At 53.8% G+C, this 15,102-nt stretch overlaps 1 protein-coding gene across 2 annotated transcripts in view; it reads right to left on the reverse strand.

The window, feature by feature from the left end:
* Positions 1–15,102, reverse strand: part of ZBTB16 (zinc finger and BTB domain containing 16) — a 183,534-nt gene that overhangs the window by 101,085 nt on the left and 67,347 nt on the right. The window lies entirely within an intron of this gene.

Raw genomic sequence — 15,102 nt, forward strand, 5'->3', positions numbered from 1 at the left:
GCACCCAGTGTACGAGGGACTGTGTGTATGTGTGTGGCACGCACGCGGGCGAGAGAAAGGGGGACGGCGTGCATGTGCATGCGTGAGAGGGCACATTTATCAACGCGGAGACACTCCGAGCATGTGGGCACGGAGATAAAAGGCAAAATAAAATAAAAGGCACAGATACGCATCCTCTCCCCTGCTGGGCCTTGTTTTCATGGGGAGAAGCACCAGGCGGGCAGCCTGAGTGCTCCTTGGGCTCCGGACTTGCAAGCCTGCCTGGCGGAGCCGGGCGTGCTGGAAGTGCAGAGCACTGAGCGTCAGGGCCCGGCGACGGCCCGGGCACAGCCGGCTCTCTGGACGCCCGTTCACTTGCCATCTCGCGGAGACACGCGCTCACCAACAGCATCCGTGCGCTGGGTCAGCGAAAAACAGAGAGTGGAGGCAAGAGATTCCTGGATTCCGCTCTGACCACGCTCCCCAGATCCTCCCTGCTGCCCGCCATGCTCAGAAGATGCCCTGCCCCGTCCACGGCGTGGGGCAGATGCGCACAGGAACAGAGGGGGCAGCTTCCGGGCACGGGGCCTCGGGGCTCGCTCCTCTAACACACAACGCGGAAAATGCCGCCTGACGCACACGTCGGGAATCACCTGACCTCAAAACTGTACATCTCTTTCCACAGGCCTCCATGAGGAGTGCATTTTCTTTCCCCGTGTTCTATGCGGAGACCTGATCGCCACGAAGAGCCACGTCACCAGACAGGAGAGCCGGCATCATCCCAGGGGAAACCCCGCAGTCCTCTGCCCTCCAAGCTGGTCCACGGTGCCCCCAACCTTGGGATGTGTGCCTACTGCTGCACCTGCTTGCCCACCCGTGCCTTCCGCTAGCTGAGAAATGACCCAGAGAAGAGCTTTGCCTTATTTCTCCGCACCGTCAAGCCCGGCAAAGGCTCAGCATCTGTGGGTGCTCGAGAGATGTGAGTGGATGGGCACGTGCGTCTCGGGGGTACAAAGGGTCACAAGGAAGTCTGGACCTGTACATAGGACCCCAGAAGCACAGCCTGGTATCCAACTGCTCCCCAAGAGCTCGTGCGGCCACAGGAGCCTGCAGAGGGACGGCGGGTGCAAGCCCCGGCTCACCGAGCTTGCAAAGAAGCAAAGCCGGCCGGTGGGCTTTATTTCCCCATAAACCAAATCCTGCTCTCCCTCCCTCACAGCGCCACTCACTAACTCCTCCCTGACATGGCTGGCTTGAAGCCCACACATAAAAATGTCCTTTACTATTTTTATTTAATGAGCTTTCATTTTCCTCCCCCTCTTTGTAAATGAGAAAGGAAAGCCCACCTCCTAATGGGGATGGGGGAGAGGAAGCCAAGTGGAATCTTTTTAAAATGGGCCATAACTTCACGAAAAGCTTTCTCCTTGCCAACACCCCCGGCCACCCACCCCTCCCCCACGCCCTCCTGTCCCTCTGTCCCCCTCTGCCCCCCTCCCTGCTCGCCGTTCAAAACAAGACGCATGGATTTTGGACATTTGATTACTTTTAAGTATATATTTTTCCCTCAAATAGACTGAATACAATGGTTAGGAAATGTGACAGAAAACTATTCTGAGTCATTTATTGCCTTAATACCCACCTTTGTCCAACAGGCAGTTTTGACAACAGCGATAAATTCCAAATTTATGTCAACAGAGCATATGTTGAACACCTCATTTCTGAGCTAAAGCGGCATGCTGCCCTATAAATCACCGTTCTGTTTGAAATGAAAGTAGATTACAGGCCTGTGTTATTGAGCAGTTAGAGCTATAGTCATATAAATCAGAACTTTTAACTCTAGGCAATCCGTTGTGCAATTAACTAAAGGGTACTTTGTCATTCCAAGGCTTGTACACAGACTTGGCAGGGCTCAGAGCTACCGGGGAAGGGGGCGGGAGGGAAAAAAAGTTTTTAGGCAACAGGAAGGTTCTCGAATGCTGTGTCCACCACACCCCACAATGCCTCAGCCCCCAGCTGCCTCCCCCGCCAGCACCTGCCAACGCCGTCCCCTGGGGCCAAGGCACCCTGGCGGTCGACATCTGCCACAAGGACAACACCACACCAAGGACTGTTGCTGAGTCACCTCCGGGTACCCGAGCGCCTGGATATAATCCATGTGTCCTAGGTGCTGATGATGACGCTAGAGACACGAGAAGTGACAAGAGTAATGCCCACTGCAATTTTAACATGAAACTGACTAATGCAGAATTAGAAGAGTCACAGACCTCTCAGAGGCACTCTTCCGTGCATCTTTAGGCATCATCTTCTCCAATCCTCAGAATGACTCCTAGGAGGCCTTTTATTCTGTTTTTCTGAGAAAGAAACTGAGGCACGAAGAAGAAAACAACCTGTAGGATGTCATGAAGCTCAGAGCCATATACAATCCGAGACTATAAAAAAAGTTCAACAGCTCAGATTCCGATGCCGGCCCTGACTGCAAATCCCACATCTACCACAGAGTAGCTTTGAGACGCTGGGGTTCTGTAAGCCTTGGTGTTCTCATCTGTCAAGCTGGAGAATAAGCTCGTTCCCTCAGAGGGGAGGAAAATGAGATTGTGAATGTGAAAGATGGAAGCCCAGTCCCCAGAATGCAGCGTCTGAGACAAATGTTACCTAATGGAAGGCTGAAGAAGAAAAAGGTAAACCCTCGTTGCCTGACCAGGTCACCACCTGGCTGACGGAAAGAATCCTGAAAGGAGGGAGGGGTGACATGCCAAGACATCCAGCAGCAGCCGCAGCAGGGCGCAGCAGGGCGCGCAGAAGGGGAGCCAACGAGTGTGGCTTAAGGACACGGTGAGACTGGGCTGGTCCCCTAGGGGGCTTCGTGGGCTCTGAAGGGCTCTATCTACCCATGTTAGGAAATACCAAAAACGGAAAGGCCTCGAATGAGGGAGATTCCCACGCAACTGGAGGCACCACAGCAGCCAAGACTCACCAATACGAACAAGTCGTGCTGGCAAGCCTTTGGCCACCTGCAGCCATCAGGCAAGAAGCAGGCGGGGATGAGCCGCAGGGGACACACCGTGGTGGCAGTAGGTGGAATCCTGAGACAGAGGAGGCAGACTTTGATTTTGACACTGCACTCACGAAGCTTCCACCCAAAAATACCCTCCTTGGAACCATGGAGCTGGCTGGAACGACAGGCTTGGGGTGGGCAAAGACTACGGAAGAAGAGCAACAGAGAAAAGGGTACAGATTCCACATTAAGAGAGGAGATGTCCAGAGACAGTAGATAGGTCAGCCTTGCAAAACGGAACGCCAACACAACCTCCCTACCATGCCTCTGGAAGATACTTCTGTGCCCCAAGAAGGCACAAAAAGAGAGAACTTGGAACAACCCGCCTTTCTCCATGAACTGACCTGTACAGGTGCCTCGCTGTGCGGAGCTCGAGTTACCATGGAAGGGAACTCAGAAGAGCGACTGCTTCGGTTTGCTACCTGGTAGCAAGGTCCAGCCGATTAAGCAGGCCACCATCTACTTCTCAGAATGTAGGTGGCAAAAAAAAAAAAAAAAAAAATGTGCCGTGGAGGAGCTACCCTTTGTTACTTTTTTCCCTGTGGCACCCTGAGCCGGTCACCAACTCAGCACGGCCAGAAGGGGCAAGAACATTCTGGTCTCCTTCATCTCCCACAAGCTGAGACAGGTTGAGCGTTGGTTAGGTATCTGCTTGGCTTGGTGGGTGGTACAAGACCATGACCTTCTCCCCCGAAACTGAATTAAAGAGAGAAGACAACACGAAACATAACATACACGGGTTCGCAACTCGCACACACCAATGTCTGACTACGATCGCCACATGCAGAGTCTGTGGGAATCCAAAACCCAGAGGCTCCCCGAGCAGGTGGGCTCGAGGCCAGGCTCAGCAGACACCGGGGCTCAAGCAGGCAGAGAAGAGGAGAAGGCATCCCGGGGGGGGGCCTGGAACAGGCCTAGAATGGCTTCGTTCCTGCACAAGGGGGTCCAACCCAGGGAGAGTGCACAGGAGCGGGGCTGGGAATTGCAGATCCAGCGAAAGGAGTGTAGACCGGAGCATGAGTTGGGGAGAAGGTGGAGTGGAAAAGCAGGCACGGGGGCGCCGTCGCTGGTCCTTGACAGTGGAGGAAGGGGGACATGGTCCAAGAGAGCAGAGGTCAGACGTGCTTCAGAACCCCCCAGGCCTACCCTTCCCGTCGGGACATATGGCGCGAAAGAACATCTGGCCTTGGAGACTGGCCAGACACTTGCTCCTCCCCAACCCCCCCGCCCCCAGCCTCCCATTCACAGACAAGTGGATTCCACGTGGAAAATCAGAGTGACGGAGCCTTCCTGCCACACTCCGTGTCTGGTCACTTGCCAGGGGGCTCTGCCTGGCTCTAGAGCGGGCTGCCGGCAAAGCGAGAAAAGGCTGGATGGAAACTGGCGCCCTCTCGAAGATCCCCATACTACATACACGTGGCCAGGCGGCCAGCATCCCCACCACACTCCCCTTCTCTCGCCATCTGGCTGGGCACCTGCTGGTCTCTGAGGGAAAAGGAGACAATAAGGCGGTGGGGGGAGAAAGGGAAACCTTCTAGAGCTATTTGTTCAATATCTGAAGAGTTGGAGAGCCGATGAAGTATGCAAGCTTCACTTGGAAAATCTTTAAGGAACGGTTCCCAGAAAAGGAGGCTTCCAATTCCCAAATAATGCTGAAAAGCTCATACCAAACACGCCAGCAGAGCTGACGAACAGGGGACCCTGGCCTGGGGGCGGTGGGGGGAGGAAGTCGGGGGATGTCAGGGGGTCCCAAGCAGTCCCCTTTCCCCCTTTGCATCAGAGGCTTGGTTTGACCAAGGAGCCACGGCAGGTGCACAGAAGAAAGGGGACAGCCTGAAGAAGCACGGGCTCCACATCCCAGGGACCCCTCCAGTCCCACATGTCCACCTGCGCCCCAGGCCGTGCATCTTAGAAGTCCACGCACAATCCCCTTGGAGGAGGAAGAGGCTGGCTCCACCAGCCCTTTCTGAGCTGGAACACTGGCCTGAGTGACACGGTGGGGACAGGAATAAGTAGCTCCCTTAAGAGAAAGCGGGCAGGGAGTAGCAGCGGCATGCATTGAAGCAAGTATTTATTGCCTACTAAATGCAAGGCACGGTGTTAGCCGCTGTGGAAAGGGTCAGAGAAGTGTAATACATAGGTGGCACCCTCAAGCACCTTAAAACTTAGGAGGAAGCCCCAGACACAGGCATGTCCAAGATTAAAAACCAGTAGCACACGACAGAACGGGGGACATGTGGCTAAGCAGCAGAGGAAGATGCTAGATGTTCTGACTGTGGGCTCCAAGCAGCAGAGCAGGAAACAGCCCCTTCTCCAGCCCAGGTGTACTGCTGTCTGGGAATACCACACCCTTTCCCAACCCCCCACGCACCCCTCCTGCAGCCCTTCCGCCCTCTCCTGCTCCCCTGCCAAGTTCTAAGTCCGTCGAGCCAGAGACGCGAATCCCGGGCCCTCTTCAATCCCATAGCCGGTTTTTCTCTACAATGGGAAGCCCCCGGGTTAACCCCATCACAGCCCTAGGAGTTGTTCCCCCGCTCTCCCAGGCCACCAGCTTTTCTTTCCGGCAAGGGGAACAGAAGCCCAAAGAGTGGGCCTGTCAACAGCTCTGGGGGACCCTATCATCCTGGTCCCTAATAGGCCACTCCTAACAGCTCATCCGCTTTCTGGAAGCCCCGCCCGAGAGAGCGGAGCTCAGGAAACTGCTCCCTGTCCACCTCTCACCAAGACAGAGCATGGGGCTCGCCACGCTCGTCACCAAACAGGGCCATGTGCTCCGAGCAGCCGGGCAGGACCTTCCCCCAGCTCTGCACCATTCACTGGGGAGGAGCTAGAGGCCACCGCAATCTCAGAAAGCCCCGGGGTTCCAATGGAGGAGTTCTCCGTGGCCACTGTGACACGGTTTTCTCCATGATCTCCACCCTGAGCCTCTCTACCCAAAGACAAGGACATGGCCAGCGGTAATGGGACAAACTGTAACAGTGAGCAGGGTGCTTCGACGCCCTTCCAGAAGACACAGTCTCTACCGGGCTAGAAGGACTTGGAAGGGTACAAATCCCTACTGGCCATTGGAACACCCATACTGAGTCACTTCAGGGTCCCCGAGTGAGTGGCAAAGCTCCGTCGCCAATGAGGCTGAGACGGAAAGTTCCACAGGCAGCCTCCTCCCCGTTCTCGCTCACTCCCGCTCCTTTTCTTTTTTTTTTTTTTAAGATTTTATTTATTTATTTGACAGATAGAGATCACAAGTAGGGAGAGAGGCAGGCAGAGAGAGAGAGAGGAGGAAGCAGGCTCCCTGTCAAGCAGAGAGCCTGATGCGGGGCTCGATCCCAGGACCCTGGGATCATGACCTGAGCCGAAGGCAGAGGCTTTAACCCACTGAGCCACCCAGGCGCCCCTCCCGCTCCTTTTCCTTCCTGAGCCACTCGCCTCTTGGAGAGGACAAGAGAGTGGGGGAGAAGGGGTGCGGTGAGTGGGACGCAAGGGCTTCTTTAACCGGCTGGTGGCCGTGACCTTAATCATGACAATGAGATTTCGTTTCTCTTTTGGTAGAGAGATGAGAGCAGCAGACTTCAAATGGTAGATAATGGTTGGTCTCCCGAACAATGTACCCAAAGGTCACCCGTGCACGTAAGAAATAAGAGAAGACACAGATGCAGCGTCTGTTTCCATAATAGTCGAACCTTCTAAGAAGCAGAGGGTCTACAAGGTCTCTGGACCTCCTACGCACCCAGGAATAAATGTACTCAAGCGTCGCCGGCGATCGCCTGGAATATTTGTAAAGACTTGCGGAAAAGAAGTGCCACGCGGGACACGGGACAATCGTGCAGATCTGGGGAGGAGACTCGGACAATAAAGAAGGCCTACAGGACATGTGATCCGGCAGAAAGAGCTGCCATCAACCCGACGATGGACCGGCCCAACCTTCAAGGAAACAGATGACGCCCTTCCACTCAATCTAGCCTTGAATCTTAAAAATAAAATGAAAAAGGCTGAGACAAAGTCATCCTCAGGAGACATTTCTCTCAAGTTCCGTGATGGGGAGTAAAACGTCCCAAACCAAACGTTCTGGCAGGCAATATCCCGCCCATGATTAGTTTCATTCCTCTCTTGGGGACGACACTGGAACGCTGATCCCTGGAATGACCACTACAACTCACCCACGGCCCCCAGACTGACATTACTAGAAGGCAAGAATCTTAGAATGGTCCAGAGTCAGCAGGGGGGGAAGCGCTCAGAAGGTCACAAACGTATCAGATATTCCACAGACCATCTGAGTACCCGAGGCCCGTCTCCCCACCTGTAAAATGAGGGTACTCCTTCCGACTCTGAGAGCCTATGGATGGATGTGTGATCCATGAGCTCATGAGCCCATCTGCTTTATGGGGACAAGACCCCGTGTCTACAGCTCCTCTCGGGTGGCCCTACACAGAGCACACTCACCCTCCAAACAGTGGTAAGTAACCTTCGCAAAATGCCAAGACAGAAGGCTCATGCTATTTTTAGCCCTTCCTGGGAGAATCTACTTATTTTTAAAACTTCACCAGGTTGTTCGCACTTGGAAAACAAGTGCAAAGAAGGAGCAAGGGACGGCAGGGAATGACATCAGAACCATGGACAACACTCTCAATCAAGGTCCAAGCCTACCGCTGTCCCCCAAGGCAGAGGATTTTTTCTTTTAAGGTTATTTTTATTTGACAGAGACACAATGAGAGAGGGAACACAAGCAGGGGGAGTGGGAGAGGGAGAAGCAGGCTTCCCTCTGAGCAAGGAGCCTGAGGAAGGAGCCCGATGGATCATGACCTGAGCCAAAGGCAGACGCTTAAGGACTGAGCCACGGAGGCGTCCCAGCAAAAGGATTTCAACTGAACCACACAACCCACTCCCCTCATTGAGCCAGAAACCCACCATTACAGTCCAAACCCACCAAGTAGATACACAGGCCTGCAGGGAGAGCGGAGCCATCCCGCCAGAAGGAACTGAAGCCCAGGGAAGGCCAGGGGTGCGTTCCGTTGAGCTACAACAGGAGCCGCGTGGGCTAAGGGCTAGTCCCGCTTGGCTTCCCAGGAGGGATAAAAAAGGTCACTTCCAGTTGCAGGAGCTTTGGGGAACAGTAAAGAGAAGGGCACCGGCTACCCTCTCCCCGGAGCACCCGCTGCCCTGCGTTCTTCCGTCCTGCTGCACGAGTCTCCTCGGGCTGCTGGAACAAATCACCGCGCACGGGACAGCTTGCATGTATGACTTGTGTCGCATTTGTGTAACAACGCGGATGCAGGATCTCCCGGTTCTGCGGAGGCAAGAAGTTTAAAATCGTTCTCCCTGGGATAAAGTCAAGGTGCTAGCAGGCCTGGGTGCCCTCGGAGGGGTCTAGGGGCGGTGCAGGAGGCTGCTCTCATCCCTGGGCCTCTGGCCCTTTGTCCATCTTCAAAGCCACTGACCTCGGGCTGAGTTTCTCCCTGGTGGTCATCTCCGGTTCTCGGCTTCTGCCCTCACATCCTCTCTACCCGCGACCCTTCTGCCTCCCTCTTCTGCATGAAAAGGCCTTTGTGAGTGTCATAGGGACGACGTTGGACCCACGTGGCTGAACCAAGATGATGTCTCTACTATAAAGCCAGCTCACTTCCCCTCTGCCAGGAAGCTACCACTCCTCACAGCTTCCAGGGATTAGGATGTGGACATCACCGGGGAGGGGCTGGGAGGCCACTGTTCTGTCTACCACACGCACCGACCACTAACCGTACATCTTTTGGGGCAGCTTTTTCTATTCTCATCTTCTGCCTGGTGGCCTCGAGGTGGCCCACGCTTTCCATCGTGGCAGCCCACGAGGCTTTGCTAAGGAGACAGCATCTCCTGTCACTTCTGGGATACCCCAGTCGCCGTGCTCTGTGAATTTCCGCGGCTCTAGAATGTGGAGCCCATGCTGGCCTGATGGACTAGTGTATCTGTGTTTGCATACGTGTGTCCACGTGTATAAGGTATGTGGTCTGGAGCCCTAAGAGAAGGAACGGAAGCACAAATGTCCTTGAGTCTTCCATGGGTCCCGCACAGCTCTAGACACTGAAGGAGACACTCGATACCAGTGGCTCATCTGATCCTAGGGCCAATAATCCCATCTACGGATTATGCGGGTCTCCAGAATGAGAGAACTGCTGAAACTCGGCTTTGGGATTCAACTGAAGAGTATTGAAAGCTCAAAGCGGTGTCTATTATACTGTAGGCACTTAATAAAAAATGGTCCCTCTTTCTTCCCTCTCTGGTTACATTTCTTTTATCCATCTTCGTTGTGTACTTCACAGATGGGGAGGGTGAGTTAAAATATGAGTGACGCTTTTAGAACATGCTTCTAGAATAGGATTTCTCAATCCTTTAGGCCTTGCCTCTCTCCTGCCCATTAACCTGGTGGTCAGAGGAGCCCTAAAGTCCACTGTGAAATGCTCGGCGTGGTCGATCCCAGGTGTAAAATGCTGTGCTTGATTTCTCCAGAGAGCCACTGGCTGATCCCATTCCCAGTGACTGAAAATAACAAATACCCCTTTCCTCACGTTCACAACGGGAGACACGAGTGAGCCTGTGAGCCTACAAGACCCACTGTCCTCTACGCCCCACCCTGCCTTGTGCCAACGCAAGGTCTGACGACCGAGAAGTGAGAGAGAAGCAGGAAAGGACAGAAGACTCAGCACAAAGCCACAGCGAGGAGACTCGGCTCTAGTTGGTGGGGGGTGCAACCGGGGTGGGGGAGGGGATCCAACTGAAGCTGCCCAAGGCTGGCAAATCACTCTTTCCTTGTATCTCTTTTGGAGCCAAGATAAGCAGCAGGGGCAGAAAACGGCAGAAGGCAAACACAGTGAACCTGTTGAGCTCCCAGAGTCCCACTAAATGAAGTGTGGAACCCGGATTCAGATCACATGACGCATCTTTCACAGACCCACCCTTGCTAAGAAAGCTGTCCCGAGCCAGAGCCAAGGCACAGCCCAGCTCGGCTCCTGTGCATCTCAGAAGCTCCATTTCTCACCCACCACCCTGTCCCCACGGGGGCTCTCTGGGCCGTGGTACAGAGACCCAGGCCACCGAGCAGCCATCCACAGGAGTCTGAAGTATCTCGCTGGCCTGGGAGGCCTCCGGAGACCCATGTGGGCTCACTGCCTGAGGTCGGTGTTCTGGGACACTGTGATCTTGCCAGAAACCTGGCCTGTGGTACTGCTGGGGTCCTAACAGATTGCTGAGGACCTCCGGGCCAAACTAGCTGAATCCCATACGCGACAGCCTTGTGTTACCAGAAGAAGCAGCTCCCCAGAAGCTGACCTGCCAGGACACTCGACTCCCTTCCTCGAGATCCCGGACCTAGCAAGCCAGGGCCAGGACCACGGAGGTCGCACCTTCCACATTAAGAGGCCCTGACGGGGAAACCTCATCGAGATGGCTACTCAGGGTCAGGCCTTCAAAGGGAAAGGGCCCTCAGGCTCCAGGGACCCTCAAACTCACCTATTGCTTTTCTTAATTGCAAGGATACCAGGCACTCAGCAAAGAACACAGGTGGGGACCTTTGAGCGGAGAACCCAGAGGGCATCCTGCCAGCACGCCTCTCCGACCGGGGCTGGCCAGCACCACAAGGAGCCAGCAGGGGTGGGGTGGACTTGGGAAGCGGCCAGCGCCTCTGGTCTAAGGCATTAATTAGGACTGGAAACGGTACCCCACACATTTTGTAAATGGACCCATTCACAAGGGAACATGGGCACCGCAGCGAGGCAGGGAACCGATGGATCCGGGAAGAAGGGAGGAGAGCGACGGACAGGTAATGGTTTTGATTTTGGAGAGATCTGGAAGGTTACCAGCCCTGTGAGTCGCTGCACTATAAAAAGAGTCAGACGCGAAGTATTTCCTTTCCCATAAAATATTCATTGCTGCATGGAAGAGCCAAGAAGCCGAAACCTCAAGCATTTCTAACTTTGTGCCGCGGTAATAACAGAGTTTTATAGGAACCTTCTGACGGTATTTATACCAGGCTATAAATACACCTCCATCTAAGCGAAAGGAGGGGAGACACTAATCTAGCCCCCCTCAGAGTCTGTACTGTAACGAGAAAGACCCCAGGTACACCCACGATTCCACTTAGCATTTCAGCTACAAGACAGCAGATGGAGTGATGGTGACACCAGTTCTTTAAGGGAGTACAGGCGGGGAGGCTCTGGCTCCTCTCACAAACAATGCCGGGATGGGCTCAAACCCCGCTCTACAAAGGGTACTGCTCTTGCTTAACCAGGGAACGAGGTCCAGGATGCCCGGCCCGTCCTCCGCTCTCTGCAACTTACCGAACGCTCTGCCATCGCTTGGTCCTGAATCCGAGCCTGCACAGTGGCGCGGGTGGGTGCTGCTGTGACTACATGGGTCAGGGAGGCGAAGCAACACGTTCAAGGTCACACGGCTAGCAGGCAGCAGAACCAGGCTGAGAACCTCGGCTGTCTGAGCCCAGCGCCGGTCCTCACCCTGCGGATACATGGGGCCAGGCAAAACGCTGAAATTCAACTTGAGAAGTGAGCCCCGCTTCGGCTGCACGGCTCCAGCCTCTGCGGCTGATGTGGGACCTCAGTCGGTCTCGCCAGGACAGCTTTTTCCTCTTCCGTTTATATGAAGTAACGGGCCCCTGCCAGAAGTTACCGTGGACTGGTGAACTGCACATTAAACCAAGCGTCGAATGTTCTCTAACTACTCCCATGCACGCACCAGACACCTAGATACAGAGACCTCATGGACTGCAGACTCGTTTACGGTACCCCAGACAGAAAGGGGGTATGTCAATAAAATGATGCCCGATCAGTTCCCGGAATACTTGACACTTGACATTTCCGTCAAGATTAAGTTCCCAGCACAAGCTTTTCCTTTTCTCTCACAAAAGGAGGTCCTTCTGTCATCCTAGTGCCCCCCCAAAACCCACTGGATTCTGGCTGAAAAGACTTTCTTAGTATGGGAATTCAGGGACTTCCAAAAATGTCTTCAAAGAAAGTTGAGCCCAAGATGCCGAGTATACAAAATTTCCCCATTTGCCCTTGGGTACACCCATCACCCCAAAACCGGATGGATCCCACCCAGGGTTCCCTGATGGCCGTTCACAACCAATGAACATGCTACAGATCTGGAATTCTGTGTATCAGTGCCAGACTGTCTCTGACCTATAATAAGTAGAATAAGCCTTGTATCACCAGAAAGTTCTGTCCCGAGTCTCTGGGAATTTAGTCTGGGTTACAAAGGTAAAGAGAAAAGGGTAAATTATGGCCCCTCTGGGATTATTTATTCTGCTTAGTTCCATTTAAAGCTAGTGTGGCCCTAATGGTTTTTAATGGTCCTAAATGATTCAGTGAATCTGGGCATTCACTGGCGAGACATCTGGGGACAGGCCTGCCTATCTGCAAACTGGCAGGCGTCCCTATTTGTTCTGTGGAACAATAAATGTCAATGAATTAGAAACTTCAATTATTCAGAACCTTCCCAGCACCTGATTTTTGTGAGAAAGCAGATCAGTGAAAAAAAAATATTTTGTGTGCAAGACTTTAGTAAAAGTTTTTTTGTCCAAAAATTTTTTAAAACATGCCCTAAATTGGGGTTTCTCGATCTCAGCACTACAAATGTGCAGTGCAGCACGGTGGGAGAAGGGCACCATCCTGATCATTCCAGGAAGCTCAGAAGCATCCGTGGCCCCTGCCCACGACCTCCCAGGGAGACGCCAGCTCTGCGCCGGGGGCCACGGGGTGCTGTTGTCCTACAAAGTTCGGGGAGCTTGAGCACAGTGTCCAAGGTCTCCCATACATTGCCAAATGTGCCATGGGAGACAAAACCGCCCCCCTAACAACCACCTTCTTAGGGTACACATTGATTCGAGCACCTTCGACATGACACGCACGATCATCCGTGATAACCAAAATCCCAGCCCTCATGCGCTGCAAGATCTCGAAATGTCAAAGGATTCGGTTAGTTCTCCGCGTGGCGCTCCCAAAAGCAGGAACACGTACCATTCTGTTTTGCAAAGCATTTCAGCAGGGCTTACAACCAAAACGATCTTCCAGTGAAGCCTTAGTTAGCCAGAAAATGTAACGAATTACGGTCGCTCCGTCCCCGATATTCCAGTTGCCTGTGTTTTATTACAGGAGCACACACGTGCGGCCACAGCGTCACCTGAAGCCACGCTTATTTAGCCTCATAAAAAGATTCAACTATCAGCTCGCTTCTTGGATCGAACAGAGGGCTGAGAGCATCTATTTCATTTAGGAGCCATTGGGAGAGGGAATTGGGAAAGCAGTTGCAGAGGAGAGAAAATGAAGTTTGGATCACCGCGCTGGATACTGTCCTTTCGGTTGTCCAGAGCTCGCTAAGAAAAGCTGCCGGAAACCCGGGCGGCCTAGCTGCGTTTGCACGGCCCGCACCGATCTTCACACGCGCGTACCTGCAAGCGCACGTGGAGATGCACGCCCATCCACTGACACGGACACGGACGCGTTACACCCGGTCCAACACATCCCTGGGGCTCCATGGGTCACAGCACACGTCCTGGATCCTCAAGCACCACATCCCAACTAAGCTGACAAGTGGAAGTAGAAAGTGGCCAGGGGGCCGGTATGCAGATCACATGCAAATCTGTCTCCCCCATCCAGGCCTCTCTACCGGGCTGGGCCTCCGGCATGGCTTGCAAGTGTCTCTGTTCAAAGGACCAAGTAGCTGGGGGCATCCAGACGCACACTCTCCCCAAAGACCCACGCAGTCACTGGGATGGCACAGCCCTGTCTGAGGTCGGGGTACCCCCTGGTGACCTGGGCTCTTTCCTCCCCACAAAGAGGGTGAGCCTCCGACCAAGCCAAGAGGCCTCTCTCCCAAGCTAAGGAGCAGAAACTTGTCCTAAGTGAGAGAGAAACAAAGCCTTCTCTGCGCTAGGCATCCTGCCTCCCTCGGACCGTCACGGAGAGACTCCTGATTTCCACACACACACCTTGCTCGTCCCGGGAAATCAATATGAAAATCAATTCATCCACTGATATATTTTATCAAGATACATGCGGCAATCCCACATTTCATTTACAGGGCAGTACTCGGGGAAGCCAAGGTCATTGGATAGAAAGCAGGCTGCAGGAGGGCGGGCGGGGGAGAAGCCCATATTCTGTGCTGGCTGCAAATAGAAAAGTGAATGAAATCGGAGCGGGGAGAGCGAGAAGGGAGCCCAGGGATATGACAATTACTGTATGGCGGAGGCGCGGCGTCCATGCTGCGTGCCAGCTTGTTTAAATGCGAAAGAGTTGGTAGATTGAGAATTCCAAGTATTTCTCTCCTGACCATGGCAAACGAAAACCCGTTTCACCGGCATGCCGGTCGGTTGGAGAGAAAATATTTCTGAGCCAGAAAGGAAGAGGGGGGAAGAAGACGGGGGTGGCGTGGGCTGGGGGGAGGCCGAGGTGGGGAGAGAGGCCAGACAGAATCTGGCTTCAGGGACCAAGACAAAGAATGAAAAGGAACAGGCAGGGGGACCAAAGGATGAGAGCTGGGAGCCAGCGCAGAGCAGGAAGCAAATGGGAATTTCAACAGGCCTCAGGGAGGAAAATTATGATATCTGCATGGCTGCAAAGGGGCATATTTTTAGTAAATTCGAAAGTGATTTGCCACACACAGCACCGTCCCACTCGGAGGGCCCTCCGCCGACTCCAGTAGCTGGGCCCCGATCAAATGTACTCCGTAATTGCAGAGTCATTGCTACCCTCTTACCTCTAAACAGAGCAGATTAAAATAGCATGAACAGCTATAATAACAGGTTTGGGATTCAGCTTTTTACAGCCAGAAAAAATGCTTATGGAAATAAGGATTTTGCTGACTCTTTTCAAAGTGAAGAAAAGGAGAGAGAAGGAGCCTCCCGAGCTCAAGGGTGACCTGTATGTCCGTGGTGCACACAGGCCCCAGCAGCAGCTCCCGCCTCCCATCCGGACCCCAGGCCTAAGCCAAGGCTCGTGGCCACCTGGCTGCACCCTGGGGCCTGGCTCGCCCCCTTGCCCACCCTGCCCCTTTCCCTTCCTGCTCCAGGACTCGAGACGTCTGAC

This window comes from Meles meles, chromosome 8, assembly GCF_922984935.1.
Source record: "Meles meles chromosome 8, mMelMel3.1 paternal haplotype, whole genome shotgun sequence".
Lineage (NCBI taxonomy): Eukaryota > Metazoa > Chordata > Mammalia > Carnivora > Mustelidae > Meles > Meles meles.